The 15182-nt window shown below is 37.7% G+C and overlaps 1 long non-coding RNA gene across 1 annotated transcript; it reads right to left on the bottom strand.

Annotated features, from left to right (window-relative positions):
* Positions 1–2787: 2787 nt before the first annotated feature.
* Positions 2788–11331, bottom strand: LOC141704717 (uncharacterized). The gene is made up of 3 exons (XR_012568045.1): positions 11075–11331; positions 10777–10994; positions 2788–3261 (listed from the first exon to the last, which is right to left on the bottom strand). It is a non-coding gene; the product is annotated as an uncharacterized LOC141704717 (long non-coding RNA).
* Between the last annotated feature and the right edge of the window lie 3851 nt (positions 11332–15182).

Here is a 15182-nt window from a genome sequence, read left to right as displayed (position 1 = left end):
TAGCCTGGTCCCTACATATTTTAATTATTTCGCTAAGAGGTCCGGATCAAGTGTATTATGTCAGTATCAGCATAACCTAATGATCCGGACCACCAATAAGTCCAACCGGAAAAAACATCAACGATTCGGATCATGTTAACTACAACCCAAAAAACCAAGCAACCGTGAACCCGGATCCTGTCGGCAAATACCCAGATCCGGATCAATAGCAGCAAAAACTTAAAAACATACCCATGTAGCCAGAACCCGGACCCATATTAACCAAAACAAACTACAAATCCTAAGGAATACAATTCAACACAAATAGACTAAACCATATCCGGGTCATATAACCCCTATCCGGATCAAAACCAAAACCCTCACCCAAAAACAGCAACTTGAGAATCAAAAACCAAAAAACACAACTTTTACATATACACACAATTATATTCTCTCAAGAACACGAAGAACAAACAAAGAAAAACCCATAAAAATCGAGCCCAAAAACTCAAAATCAAACCAAAACACAACGAAAACCTACAGATCTAAGCATAAAACACGAAACAAGCACCAACAAGCAACAAAAACGAAGCCAAAAATCGTGATTTCTACTACTTATGTGCGAATGAAAAAGCAAAATCAAGGCATACAAAAACTCGGAGGAAATAAAAACAAAATCGAAAAGAAAACAGAGGAATAAAGCAAAAAAAAAGCAAGTGAAGATCTTACAAGTTAATGGAGGATTAATGGCGAGACTGGCGAGACACGACGGAAGAATCAACCACAAACGGTGATTTGCAGAAAAGCGAGAGAGAGAAGAGAAAAACAAAGGACTGTTGAGTTTCTTTGTGAGAATAAAAAGAAAAGAGGTGGAGGCCCATCCTTTTATAGGCCCAAGGATGAAAAACTGCTCCTGCCACGTGGCAGGACTCTACTGGTTCAAGGATCGGTTTAAAAAAAAGAGAAGAAAGAAATATATATATATATATATATATGTGTGTGTGTAATGACACACATATAAATGCAAATTAAACCCCATCATCATTAGGGGCCTATTTTCAAGGAACGTAACTGCAAAATTTTCAAATTATTGGGGGGAATGAGCTGAAACGTTACAAATTCCAAAAAATTCACAGGACCTAAAGCTTCCTACCCGGATCATATAAGCCTACACAAGAAAATATCAATCCGGATTGGTATTCATTACACCAGATCCGGATTGGGGGGCAACCATGAGCAGAAAATTCTCTAAAGCATCTACTATACCTTAATCCGGATTGGCATCTACTACACCAGATCCGGATTGGGGGCAACCAGGAGCGGAAAATTTTCTAAAGCAACTACTATACCTTAATCCGGATTGGCATCTACTACACCAGATCCGGATTAGGGGCAACCAGGAGCGGAAATTTTTTTCCTAAGCCAAATATGCACCCTACTCTACTCCCTCATCCAGAAAATCTGCACAAGGGAGTGGGAGGCAAATGAAAGGGTGTAAAAGACCCGGATATGCGTCAACCTGGACTAAAGGAATACAAGCTCAACTTAACCTACCAAGACCCCCCTCTCCCAGGCCCAGTTCTATCCTATTGCCCGGATCTAAATCCGCCTGCATACCCGGATCCGGATCTATGCTATTGTCCGATTCGGATCCACCTGCATACCCGGATCCGGATCGGGGCCAAGGCCACCATGAGGGGGGTCTCAGCAAACACACTCACATCCCGCAACCCGCCAAGCAAGGGTACGTGGGCACGTGACTATGACAGCTATCAACAACCAACACACCAGACAAGCACGGCGCGTGTCAGAGGCCGTTAGGACCCTCTGAAGGTGGTCCTCCCCTGGACACGTGTAAGCAATCCACCCAAGCCAGGCGTCCTCTGGTCCCAAGATCCAATGGCCCAGATTTAGAGGTAACTACCCCTAAACCATACCTTGGGGCTATATATACCCCCCAAGGCTGAAGGGTTTAGGGGTGGACAAATATTCACTCTTGAACACTCACACTCTCTCATACACTCAAAACACACAGCAGCCATCACATATACACATCCATACACAAACACAGCAGCCTTTACATTACTTACATGCACCTTCTTCTTCTCCAAAGCCTGCTCTTATTCTCACACCGGAGGCACCGTGGGAGCCAAACCCCCCTTCCGGTGTGTTTTGCAGGCGCCCAACCAGCAACTACACCTCACCCCCGCACAGAAGGTCCAGGAATGCCGTCGGACGGAGCGCCCGCTCACCGGAGTTATCATAATGCTTCACTGTTCCCGATAATTGTTAAGTTTATCACTAGCCAAAATGCTGACATTGGTACTATAGAGCCTTGTTGATCATCTAAATGTAATTTTCACAACTTGAAGTCGCTTATTTTCCACTAGGGCAGATCCTACTAGGGCTATGATGTTGATAATATGACCTACTCCAATTCTTTGAAGTGGAGTTGGGGAACGACCAATTTATTTTTGCCACATGGAAAACACCAATCGATCCAAGATTGAGAGTGATATGCATGTCGACAAGATGTTAAAGGTTAGAAATGAAGTTGCGGGAACCTCAAAGTTATCTCCAAAATGTTTGTCCATTGTAAGAGCTTCAAGAAGTATTAAACTCATAAAAACACCTTTGTAGCACTTAATAGAATAGTAGAAGACCATAGGGGAATTATTTTCAATAGGGTTTTAAGGTCTTCTACTTCTTCAACTGTACAAAGCTTCCATGATCTCTTATCTAGCAATAGATCACTTGATTGATTACTTTCAGGTTTTAAAGCTGCGTTGTTTAAGAAGCTGCACCATAGAAGATTAATAATGTTAATATAGAACATAAAATGATTGCTGCATTTCTTGCTACATTTCTTTTCATGATTTCTGCACCTACAACTCTAGCAATGCTTGCGAAATGGCTTTCTTTAGGCTTCACATAGCGATAATATTGCTTTCCAAGCATAAACACCATGAATCCACTTAGATTTGCAGCAACACAAACTCCAAACCCCAAACCCCAACTTACTCTTTCTTGAATATAAACCACCACTGTGGAGCTAGTGGCTATGCAAGCATATGAAATTACAAAATACCAGTTGAAGAATACGGAATGCTCATGATTGTGTTGAAATTGATTTGCTCCCATGGTAGCTAAGGTGATCCCCGTGCCGCCTGCCCCAAGTTAAGCAAGGACTATACCAGTGTGCAATGCTCCCAGTGATGCACTAGTGCATGGTGGAGAGCGCAAGAAGTCCACTGAAGCAGTCAAAGTTATCAAGATCATACCCTAATTAGATATAACATATTTAGAAAGTGTGAGACTTTGTGTTATTATTATTAGAAATTGTGCTACAAATGCATAAACATATATATACATGCTTAATTTTTTGAGTAGAAAAGATATTAAGATATAATATTTAAGATTGTCATTTTTAAGCAACAAAAAAAAATTAATATTATTTGGTATATATTTGTTGAGTAAAGTTTTGGTATAACAAATAAAGTAAATAAAATATATATATGATTTTCAATATTTTTTCATGAAGGGATTTGGTTCATATTAGTTATATACTAGATATTATGCTAGGACTATATATTATTCCAGATGCTCTTAGAAAAGAGATCATTTAAGTATAGTGTATGGACGGGCATAAATCTCAGTGATTAGTTTAGTAGATTGGAATCAAAAATTAGTAGATCTGTTCCGCCCATAATGGAAATGGATTGTGAGTTATAGAAATGCTTTTGAGAAGTTGAGATAAACTGTGGATACTAAACCAGTCATCGGCCTTCCTGATTTTGATAAGTCATTGGAAGTCCGTACAAATGCTCGGATAAAGCTATTAGGGTGTATTGATACAATAGGGTCATCCAATTGGGTCATCCAATTGCATATGAAAGTAGGAAGTTAAAAGACCTACAAGAAAAAATGTTATAATGCGAAAATGATCGTTTTGACCTAAATTGACTAGATATGGTAGTCAGGTAAAAATGATCGGATTTCACTCAAATTGGTAGGAAATATCGTTGATCGGTGTTGGCATCCGAATTCACATTTGACGTGTTGGCCCTTGCTAACTTGGTGGACCCACTTTGACAAGGTGTCACAATAAACATGTGACTAATACTTAGTCATGCGTGTCAGTTAGACATCACCGGTTGGGCATATTTAAACTCACTGTTAAAATTTAGTGGCCAGTATGAACCCGACCGTTTATTTAGTTTAAACCCGACGGTTCAGGTAGTCAAATTTAAAACTGTCGTACTAACTCCATTTTTGGTGGTACATGAGCAACTACAACAAAGGGTTTCAAGGCTGGCATGAGGTGCTAAATTAGGATGTCAAAGGCAGGGTGTCAATAAATTTTCGGGTCCAATCATAATTAAAATATTAAGTTGATATATTTTGTAGTGATCCGAACTGTGTTGGCATTTTAATCTTAAAATTCTTATTTAAAAATATGTTGTTTGTATTGATTGCTTTGTTTTAGTCTCTACAATTGAAGACTTAGACATGGCATTGGTGGAAAGCTTTTATGATCGTGCAGAATAGGAAATTAGAGTATTTGTAGGAAGTAGTTAGCCCAGTTCCTGATTTTTAGCTTTCCAATTCTATATTATACTATATTGATTTATAAAAGGCATGTCTTTAACGAGCATATTTTCTTTCTAGTGTTCTGTTTATTGTTCTCAGTTCAAGATCAAACATCTATTATACAGATACATATATTAGGTGGGCAAATTGTTTTGAAATTGGTATCAGGGCTCTTTTTCCTCAATAAATGTCCAAGTACATGCCACAAACGATGATAATATAAGCGGCCAAAAATAAGGGAGGAGCATTGGGCTCGAGTTACCCGATGTTACGAAAGAGTAATTATACGGCTTGGTCCTTGAAAATGAGAATGGTCAAGTAGGTTCATGGAGTTTGGTATGCAATGAATTCAAGTGATCCAAAATCAGGGATGGAGGAGAGAACATATAAGGTTTCCCTGGATATGATATACCAAGACATACGAGAAGATATATTGTTGCTTGGTCCCGAAGTATCGTATAAGGGGGGGTTGAATATGATACTCACTAAATTAAAAAATTCTTTCGAATCTTTTATGGATAATAATTTAGTGTTCAGTTAATGGTTTCGTGTTCTTGAGATAAATAGTGTTTAGGACAATAAAGTAACGAACACAAGATATTCATTGAAATATTTATCTATATATAACTCGGGGGTGTTGCTACACTCCGATAAATAAATTAACCGGCTACAATCGAAGAATGACAATGTTCTTGCTTCTACAAAGATATAAAAATTAAATTCTATATAATGATCTAGCTTTTTGTTTGTCTAAGGCTCTAATTACCGGATAACGATTATAATGCCCCTATGGATATAAGAGAGTTAAATTGGGAATTATAACGTTTCTCCGGTGAGAAGTTTTACGGATATTTATTGTGCTTGAACTTCTCTATAAATCTTTGTTTCTTGTTTTATCAGCTCTCATCTGAGAAGAAGATAAACAGAAAAATAACTATTTTTTTTGTTCTTCTGCTGCTTGTATATACTTTATATCAATCTTGATTACATGGCTAAATATTAAACAAGAAATGAAATAATCAATCAATAAAGTTGTGGTTGAGAGATGACTTGCTTCCAGGGAGCTTTATCCTTGTTCACTTGCGAATAGAAGAGTGGAATAGCATTTGGAATTATATTTCCAAGTTTTACTGGCGATTACAAGGATGGAATAATAGATTGCCTTAATAATAATCTTACTTGTGACCTTGTATACTACATTGTAGCTAGGTGGCGACTCCATGCTCTCCTAGAATGCTAAGCTGAGAGTTTAAGTGCCTAGGAATCTCACTGGCGACTCCCAGTACCACCTAGGACTGTAACTTGCGCATATACTCCCTTGGATAACCTTAGTTGTGACCAAGGAGCTGTTGAAATGCTAACTTGTGACCTGGACCTCCCTTGTAGCATTCTTTACTTAGTTTCTAACTAAGTGGAGACTAAAAGGCACCAAGGGGAAGCTAACTTGCGACTGGAGCTTCCTTGTAGGCATAGATTGGGAGTACAAGGCTACTAGAAGTGCACTCTAGTAACCACCTAATTGCTTTAGCTTCAATTTGATTAAGCAAAATGCTAAGTGGCGATTATACATATCTTTGGTACCTAGTTATGCACAACTAATGCCTTAGAAAGTTTTAGAGCTTCACTTTCCCTTGTATGAACCGTTGTGCCTTATAATTATTTGATCAAGTAAATAATTTTAAGTTGCTAAAAGAGTTATACGCATGCACGTTTTGGAGATAGTTCTGCTCTAACTTCCTTTCTTGTTACTCCTACTAGGTCAAGACCATTCCTTTAATTAGATATTGAGCTGTACTTCAATGTTCTACTCATACTAAAAAAAAAATGATCTTAGTGACTCCTACTACAAGGTACTGTTCACTTTGACTTAGTTTTTTGCAGAACGTTGTAGCCTTAAATTGTCCCGTCTTCAAGTCTTCCCTCTAATCTTTGTATAAACCATATAACCTGCATATCCAGATACGAATCCTCACTTAACAATTCTTCTAATGATAATACTCAGATTCCTTTCACAAATACTAAGCCTAGTGCAACTGATCTAGTTCACAGACGACTAACTGCGATTTAGGTCTTCGTATTATCCTTGATTACATTATTAAGCTTACAACAAATTTTCGCTTCAAACACTAACTGTCAATAAATAATTATACTTGTACTGGAATCTTTTCTAGTTCTCAGACACCGTCTTCATTGTTATTACAATCTTGAATACTTCATTCACTATTCTTCACTAACGCTTGAACATATAATGAACTCTTTTCGGTGAGTATAAGTTCAAGACTGCGGATGTCTTCTTCAAATTTATCTATACCTTGTTTTCAGTTCTTCAAATTCCTATGCTTCAAACATTGTCTATCTTCTTTCAATGTTAATACACTGAAATCTTCTGGTGGCACTTTTACATTGAATCTTCATCATTTCTGAAACCCTGAAAGTATTTAACTTTTATTCTTCACTAAGGCATGAACATATTAATGAACTTCTTTTAGTGACCTGTAAACAGAATTCAAACCTTCTTCTAATCTTTTGATTCTTTATATATGTCTTGTCTTTAATTCTTCCTGATTTCTTATGTAGACGTAGTATTATTTACCTGTCATGTTCAAGTATTGAGTTATTACTTTACTGTTCATACAGCTTCGCAATCTCACCAACAGTTGTTATCTATTGCAGTGAAGAAAACGGATAAGAAAGCCTGGGCGATCAAGATTATGTGTCTAGGCGCAGAACGAATGAAAAATCAAAGATTCAGATGTTGAAAGTCGAGTTCGTGTCATTAAGTATGAACAGCCCCGAACAACTTGATGATTTTACATGAAACTGAATGGCATTATATTGACTATTCGGGCTCTTGGAAAAGAATAGGTGATTATATATGGTGAGAAACTGCTTCGTACAGTTCCTTCAAAAGTTTTGAAAATTGCATTAACAATAGAACAATTGGATATCTGGAGATGATCGGTAGAAGTGGGCTATTGAGTTACCTAAGGCACATGAAGAATAATTAGAAGGACAAAATGAGAATACTAGGGGCAACTATAATTGTCAAAGAAAAATTGTCAAAAAGAGAAAATAACGAGGATAAGCTTTTGTGTACGAGTAAAATGGATTAAGCGCACAAAATAAGAAAATATGAACAATCATACATGAATGGTCGTGGAGGATGAGATAAAAGCGAGTCGGGTGCAATAATTGCAAAATTCTTGGCCATTACGTGGAACCTCGACGAACCAGGGAGCATACACAAGAAGCCCGTAGAGGATTGGAAAATAAAGAGCATGCCCTCCTATTGGTAAAATTAGGAGAAGGAAGACAATAATATGATGTTACTCAACAAGTAAAGAGTAGTACCAAAACGCATTCCAGATGGTGAAGGAAGACAATAATATGATGTTACTCAACGAGTCAAATTTGTGATACTTACAAGTAATCACATGATGATTCAAATCAAATTTTAAGGAACTTGTCACTAGACGGGTGAGCTTTGATGCCAAATAATCAAATGTTATGTGGGCTGCCCAAAAATGCTCAACCTAAAAGTATTTTCCATGGGGTTCGATGTCAAATAACCAGAAAATCATTTCCAGATAAAGCAATATTTGAGTTAGTTCATGGGGATCTTTGGTCTAATATTTCTAGAAAGACCTACATAAAATAAATTCTTTTCTCTTTTGATAGAAGACTATAGTCGAATCATGTGGATTTACATGCTTAAGAGCATGGACGAAGCTTTGAGTGCATTCAAGAATTTTTTAGCTAAGGTTGGAGATGGATCAAACAGGAAGCGAAAAAGTATTCAGGAGATGGGAGTTCTCGTCAAACGATTTTAATCTACTATAAGGAAGGAGGAATCATAAGGCATTTCACTGCTCCGTACTCGCTTCGGCAAAATGGCTCCGTAAAGTGAAGACACCTAAATATAGTAGATATGGTGAGGAGTTACACGAAAGAAAGTGCAGGTTCCATCCATGTTGCAGGGCGAATCCGTTAGTCATTCAGTATATCCCGCTCGACCTTTATGGCGACATACACCATATGAAGCACGGACTGAGAAAAAATCACACGTTGGTCATATACGTGAACTTGGGTTTCTTAGCTCCTATGAAGGTTTTTAGTATTGAAATAATGGAACTTGACGATCGTAATAAGAGAGTAGTGAATCTTAGAAAGGAGTTAGGAACCAAAGTCTACGAGTTTATGATTCTGAAAGCAAGCATATATAAGTGTACGATTTGTATGATCCTGAAAGCAAGCATATATATTTCGCAACATCAATATGGGACCAAACACTAGTCAGAAGTAGTAGTCAAACTACTGGTTGACTGTTAAAAAAACAAACCAAATATATTTAATTTTTTTCTAAATTTTTTGTCATATGACTAAAATATATAGATAATGACATCCGTACGGTAGGATCATTTATAAATATTTTAAAAAAAATCGCAACATCAATATGGGATTAAACACTAGTTAGAAGTACGGGTTAAACTACTAGTTGACTGTTAAAAAGTAAACCAAATATATTTATTTTATTCTAAATTTTTTGTCATATCATTAAAATATATAGATCTTGACATCCGTAGTTCATTCATTAATATTTTTAAAAAAATCGCAGACATCAATATGCGACCAAAACACTAGTTAGAATTATTAGTCAAACTAGTGTTGACTGTTAAAAAAGCAAACTGAATGTTTTGATATATATATATATGTATAATGATATCCGTACGGTTTAGAGCATTTATAAGTATTTTGTAATTTATGTATGTTTTTTTGATATTCCGACGTACAAATGAATATATTACAAAAATTTGGATCGTGTGCAAAAATTATATTTTCACTATAACTTTTCTAATGTATAATTAGTGAGCTAATAATAAAATTGTTCTTAATCGCTAAATTCATGTAGATAAAATGTTACATATGTAGTTTAATGGTTATAGATTTAAGGTATAAAATTTGGTTGAGTTTCCAACTTTTTTTTGTTTTGAGTAATCCAAATGTACGGATATGAAGTTTGTCGTAACTAGTTATTAACTAATCTGACAAAATTATATTTAGGGGTTCAGATCCTAACCCTATAATGTTTCTTCCATTTAGAATAAATATTGAATGGTTGACGGTACAAATGTTAAAATGGCTAACAAAAACTACTATATGCAAAATTTTAAAAAACATTTAAACATGAGAGCTTACCTATTTTATCAAATACTTAAAATTAAAATAGTGAGCTATCAAAAATAAATTTTTAATTTAAAATAATTATTAAATACACAATAATAATAATATTTTAATATTATGATTAATGGGATACTCCTATAAATGTAAAAAATTAATACAATAAAATAACAATAATATTTTACTGAAACACTCCTAAATTTAACCGATTGTCATTGTATTTAAAGTCACGTCACTGATCCCCGTGAAACACATCTAACGGAAAAAATCCAATTTCAACCGCATGCGGTTGAATTTAAAATCCTACTTTGATCATTTTAGTCAAATATAATTTTGGACGGGCTGTTTAAAATTTATTGAAAAATTTAATTAGTTGGGTGGGTAAATCGAGTTAGAATCTGAAAATTTGAATTTGACCCGAAACGTTGTATTTAGCCGGTCATATTTAAGGGGTTGTATTTAGCCGGTTGTATTTAGTTGATCGTATTTAGTACTAATACAACGGGTTTACTAAATATTACTCGAGCGAATACAAAAGGTCAAAAAACCGGTCGTATTTAGCTAAATAGAACCGAAAACGGTGGACCGTTGTATTTGGGCCATTTTCTTGTAGTTTATCTTAATAATTAATGTAATTTGAGCAACAGTTAATATTAAGCTTAGGTATTATTACAAAATATCTTACTATAGTGGGCAATTATTCCATCATAAGTGACCCCCGTTTCCTTGGAGTCTAGGGTTGCTAGTTGCTAGTGGACTTGCCATGTCACCGTTTGAGTTCATAATTCTAAACTAGCTACATAACTAGCATAGACTCTATTCTATTCTTTTCTGTTTAGCAATATTCAAATAGAAATCTCGGCATGTCCTCTTTACCTTCGAAGTTAATGATCTATTTCTGTTTTGTTCTATTTTGCCATTTAAGATGCAGACGTCTTTCATTGTACTATTGTTTACTTGTGTCATTTAGATGTTGATAGTGTTTCTGTATTCCAGACAATTTTAAGAATAAAAATCAAAGAACTTTACCGATAGGGAAATTATAGAGAAGATGCTGATGACGGAGAAGGAGCCAAAGAAAGAGTCTGCTAGAATAGCTCCGGCAATGGGAAACAGATTGCTGGATCCTGCAACAATGCTGCTGATCTGTGTAGCATGTATACTCTTAAGACTGAATACAGTGATCAAGTAAACCGTCAGGTTGCATCCCCACCCTGTAGCCGCCGGCGACAATCCTAGCTCAGTCCCTGCATTTTCCAGTACATGTATGAGCAAATAACATTAAACTGCAATTCTTGGTAGAAATTTGACCACAATTGTATTATACCTATAATGTACGGAAAGGTTGTCCAGCCACCACGCTTACTGTTTTGCATGCAATCCTCCCGTGCTTCTTCCGATAACTTCTTCCCCGAAGACTCGCCTTCCACATGCTCTAACTCTGAGTATTTCGTAGTATTTATTTTTTTAACTCACACACATACTATCAATCTGGCTCTGTATCTTTATACTCTTTCTCTGTTTTTACCAACTTCAGCACATGCACCCCACTGATGAACCTTCATAATTAGCTATCTAGCTCTGTCCACAGGGGCCGACTAAAAATTGAGTGACGAAAAGTTGTGGCTCTAAATAAATACATATTTTAATGATTTGGACATAACTTATCTGATTCGAAACAGTGGAATCAAATAAAATCTTAATTCTTTGTTTCAAGTAGAGCTGTTCACGAACCGAGCCGAGTCGAGTTTTGATCGAACCGAGCCGAGTTTTAATTTTTTTTCTGACGAGCCGAGCCGAGCCGAGCTTTCTTAACGAACAAAAACCTGTGTTCGAGCTCGAGCTCGTTAATGACGAGCCGAACACGAGCTTTTATCGAACAAAATCGAGTCGAGTCGAACCGAGCCGAACACGAGCTTTCTCCATCAAAACGAGCCGAGCCGAGCCGAGCCGAGCCGAGCCGAGCCGAGCCGAGCCGAGCTTAATTAAAAAACTCTGGTCAAAACACCGGTTGACTGTTAAAATAACAAACCAAATACTTTTATTTGTTTCTAAAATTTTTGTCATATCACTAAAAAATATTGATCTTAACATCCGTACGGTTGGATCATTCATAAATATTTTTTAAAAAATCAAAACATTAATACGATAATAAACACTAATTACAAGTACAAGTCAAAACACCGTTGACTGTTAAAATACAAATCAAATACATTTATTTTTTTCTAAAACTTTGTCATGTCACTAAAATATATAGATCTTAACATCCGTACGGTTGGATCATCTATAAATATTTTAAAAAAAATCAAAACATGAATACGAGACTAAACACTAGTTACAAGTATTGTTCAAACAAGTGGTTGATTGTCAAAATAACAAACAAAATAAATTTATTTTTTCTAAATTTTTTATCATGTCACTAAAATATATAGATATGAACATCCGTACGGTTGGATCATCTATAAATATTATTTAAAAAATCAAAACATTAATACGAGACTAAACACTAGTTACAAGTAAAGGTCAAAACACCGGTTGACTGTTAAAATAACAAACCAAATACATTTATTTTTTTTTAAAAACTTTTGTCATGTCACTAAAATATATAGATCTTAACATCCGTACGTTGGATCATCTATAAATATTTTTAAAAAAATCAAAATATGTGATAGGGATAAATAAGTCCTGATTTTATAATTAATGGGCTGCTAGGCCCAATAAAAAGATGTATGATATTTAGACCAGAAAGGTTAAGCCTGATGCACCAGATCAGACCTGGTGGAATAAAAAAGGCCCAAAAGCCCTGATTATTAATTAATTTCATAATTAATTAATAAGGTAAAAATCAGCTATTGAGAAGAGTCTCGATAAGGATATAAATCCTTATAGATTAGCCTCAAGGGGACCTAAAAGGATAAGGAATCAGCTTCCTACTTCCTAGGACTCCTAAGTCTATTTTAATTATGAGACTTGCCCACCAGGTCTCCTATACCAAGTCCAATTCAAGGACTCCCAACATCTATATAAGGGGCCTCACCCCACAAATCAGAACTACGTTTTTTGGCTTGATTCTCTAATTCACAGAGATACGTAGGCATCTCGTAAAGGAAGAATTAAGCTACGATACACGAGAGCATCCATTAAAGGCCTTGAGCTCCCGAATCTTAGTAATAAATACAGCAAATAATAACCTTAGTTTTTTATCCATAACATTTGGCGCCGTCTGTGGGAAACACAACAACAACCATGGCGAGAACACGGAGAATAATTGGAGCTCTAGAGGAAGGAACACCAACCCAGGTGATTTCATCAACCGTGGAGGTTCCTCCCCATTCAACTTATGCATCTACTCAGGAGGAAGCCCAGACAGGGGCAACTCAACCCCAGCTATAAGGGACAACTCCCCCGATTCAAGGTACGAATCCTCAAGTTCAACAAATACATATACCTGTGAATTCTCGACCCGTCGGGTATGAATATTCAACTATTGTTACTACTAACCCCCCTTATGGGATGCCCCTTCACCCTGAGGTTGGAGGAAGCGGATATGCTGGGCGAAGCGAAGCACGAGGGCGGTCGCCCCCTATATACGAGGTTTGGGTCCTATCCCTGAGGATCGGGAATTTTCTGGTCCATACACTGAGAGAGACTCCGAATCTTCGGATGATGAAGTGTCCCCGAGAAGGAGGCGTCCTGGAAAAGAGCCAATGGCCGATGGAAGGCAACGCCCCCAAAGCACCCCAGGGGCGAATCCCCAAGAAGTGCAGGAAAGGATCAGGGCTCATGAGGCTGAAATCCAAAGGCTGAGGCGTGATTTGGAGGCTCACCAGGCCACCAGACCCCCCATACCTCCTAGGGGGAGAAATCCTCCTCCTATCATAGACCTGGATGGTCCGGTAAGAAGAAGGGCTGCTTTCCCAAGAACTGATCCAAGCAATCTCCTTCCTCTTGGAGATCCTGATGATCCAACTCCACCTTTCACAGAAGAAATAATGAATGCCCATATTTCAAGAAAATTCAAGATGCCCACTATCAAAGCCTATGATGGCACGGGTGACCCCGCTAATCATGTTAGGACATTCTCTAATGCACTGCTGCTGCAACCCGTGAATGATGCTATAAAGTGTCGGGCCTTCCCTCAAACCCTGTCGGGTATGGCTCAAAGTTGGTACAGTCGCTTGCCCCCAAACTCTATTGGATCATTCAGAGAATTAAGTCAGGCTTTTATTAAGCAATTCATCAGTGGAAGAGTCCATGAGAAAAGTTCAGCATCTCTTATGAGTCTTGTGCAGGGAGCTAAGGAATCCTTGAGGGATTACCTGAATCGTTTTACAAAGGAGGCTTTAAAAGTCCCAGACCTTGATGATAAGGTAGCCATGATAGCACTGCAACAAGGAACTAGGGATGAGTTTTTCAAGATGTCCTTGGCCAAACGACCCCCTGAAAACATGTTGCAACTCCAAGAGAGGGCAGGGAAGTATATCAAGGTTGAAGAAAGCATGAGGAAGACCGTAGTAAGTAATGAGCCCACTGGAGGCAAGAAGCGAAAAACTGATCTGGAGTATATCGCTAAGGACAAATATCCTAGAACCGAACAAAACCCTGATTCAACCCCCAAGAAGGGGGGACCTGGGCAAAAGTTCACTGAATACGCTAAGCTGAGTGCTCCTAGAAGTCAGATTTTGATGGAGATTGAGAAAGATAGAGATATTCGCTGGCCTAAGCCCTTGAAGGCTGATCCCGTCAAGCTAGATAAAAGCAAGTATTGCAGGTTTCACAAGGATGTTGGTCATGACACCGATGAGTGTAGGCAGTTGAAATATGAAATTGAGTTTTTGATTCGAAAAGGAAGGTTGAACAAGTATACTGGAGATGGAGGGGACATAAACAATAATGGAAGGAAGAACTTTGAAAATCGTAGGAGGGACCAAGACGATCAGGGGCGGAATCCCCAACCTAGAGGGCCGGTTATAAATGCAATTTTTGGAGGACCACGACGCCCTCGAGGACCTGTGATAAACACGATCTTTGGAGGTCCAACTGCTGCTGGATTGTCCAAAAATTCCAGAAAGGCATACACCAGGGAGGTTATGCATATTGTTGGCGAAGCCCCGAAGAGGGCCAGGACAGAAGTAACATTGGCTTTTGATGATTCTGACCTAGAGGGCGTGAAGTTTCCCCATGACGACCCGCTCGTCATAACACCGATAATAGGAAATAGCCCGGTTAAGAGGGTCCTTGTGGATAATGGTGCTTCTGTGGATATCTTGCTCCACGACACCTTTCTAAGGATGGGATATAACGACTTCCAGTTGACACCAACCGACATGCTGATATATGGATTTGCTGGAGTAGAATGTCCTGTGGAAGGGATAATCAAATTGCCAACCACCATAGGTACGGAGCCATGGCAAGCAACGCAGATGCTGGATTTC

This window comes from Apium graveolens, unplaced genomic scaffold, assembly GCF_009905375.1.
Source record: "Apium graveolens cultivar Ventura unplaced genomic scaffold, ASM990537v1 ctg8172, whole genome shotgun sequence".
Lineage (NCBI taxonomy): Eukaryota > Viridiplantae > Streptophyta > Magnoliopsida > Apiales > Apiaceae > Apium > Apium graveolens.
Note: the sequence above shows the minus strand (reverse complement) of the source record. Positions and strands in the feature narration are given on the sequence as shown.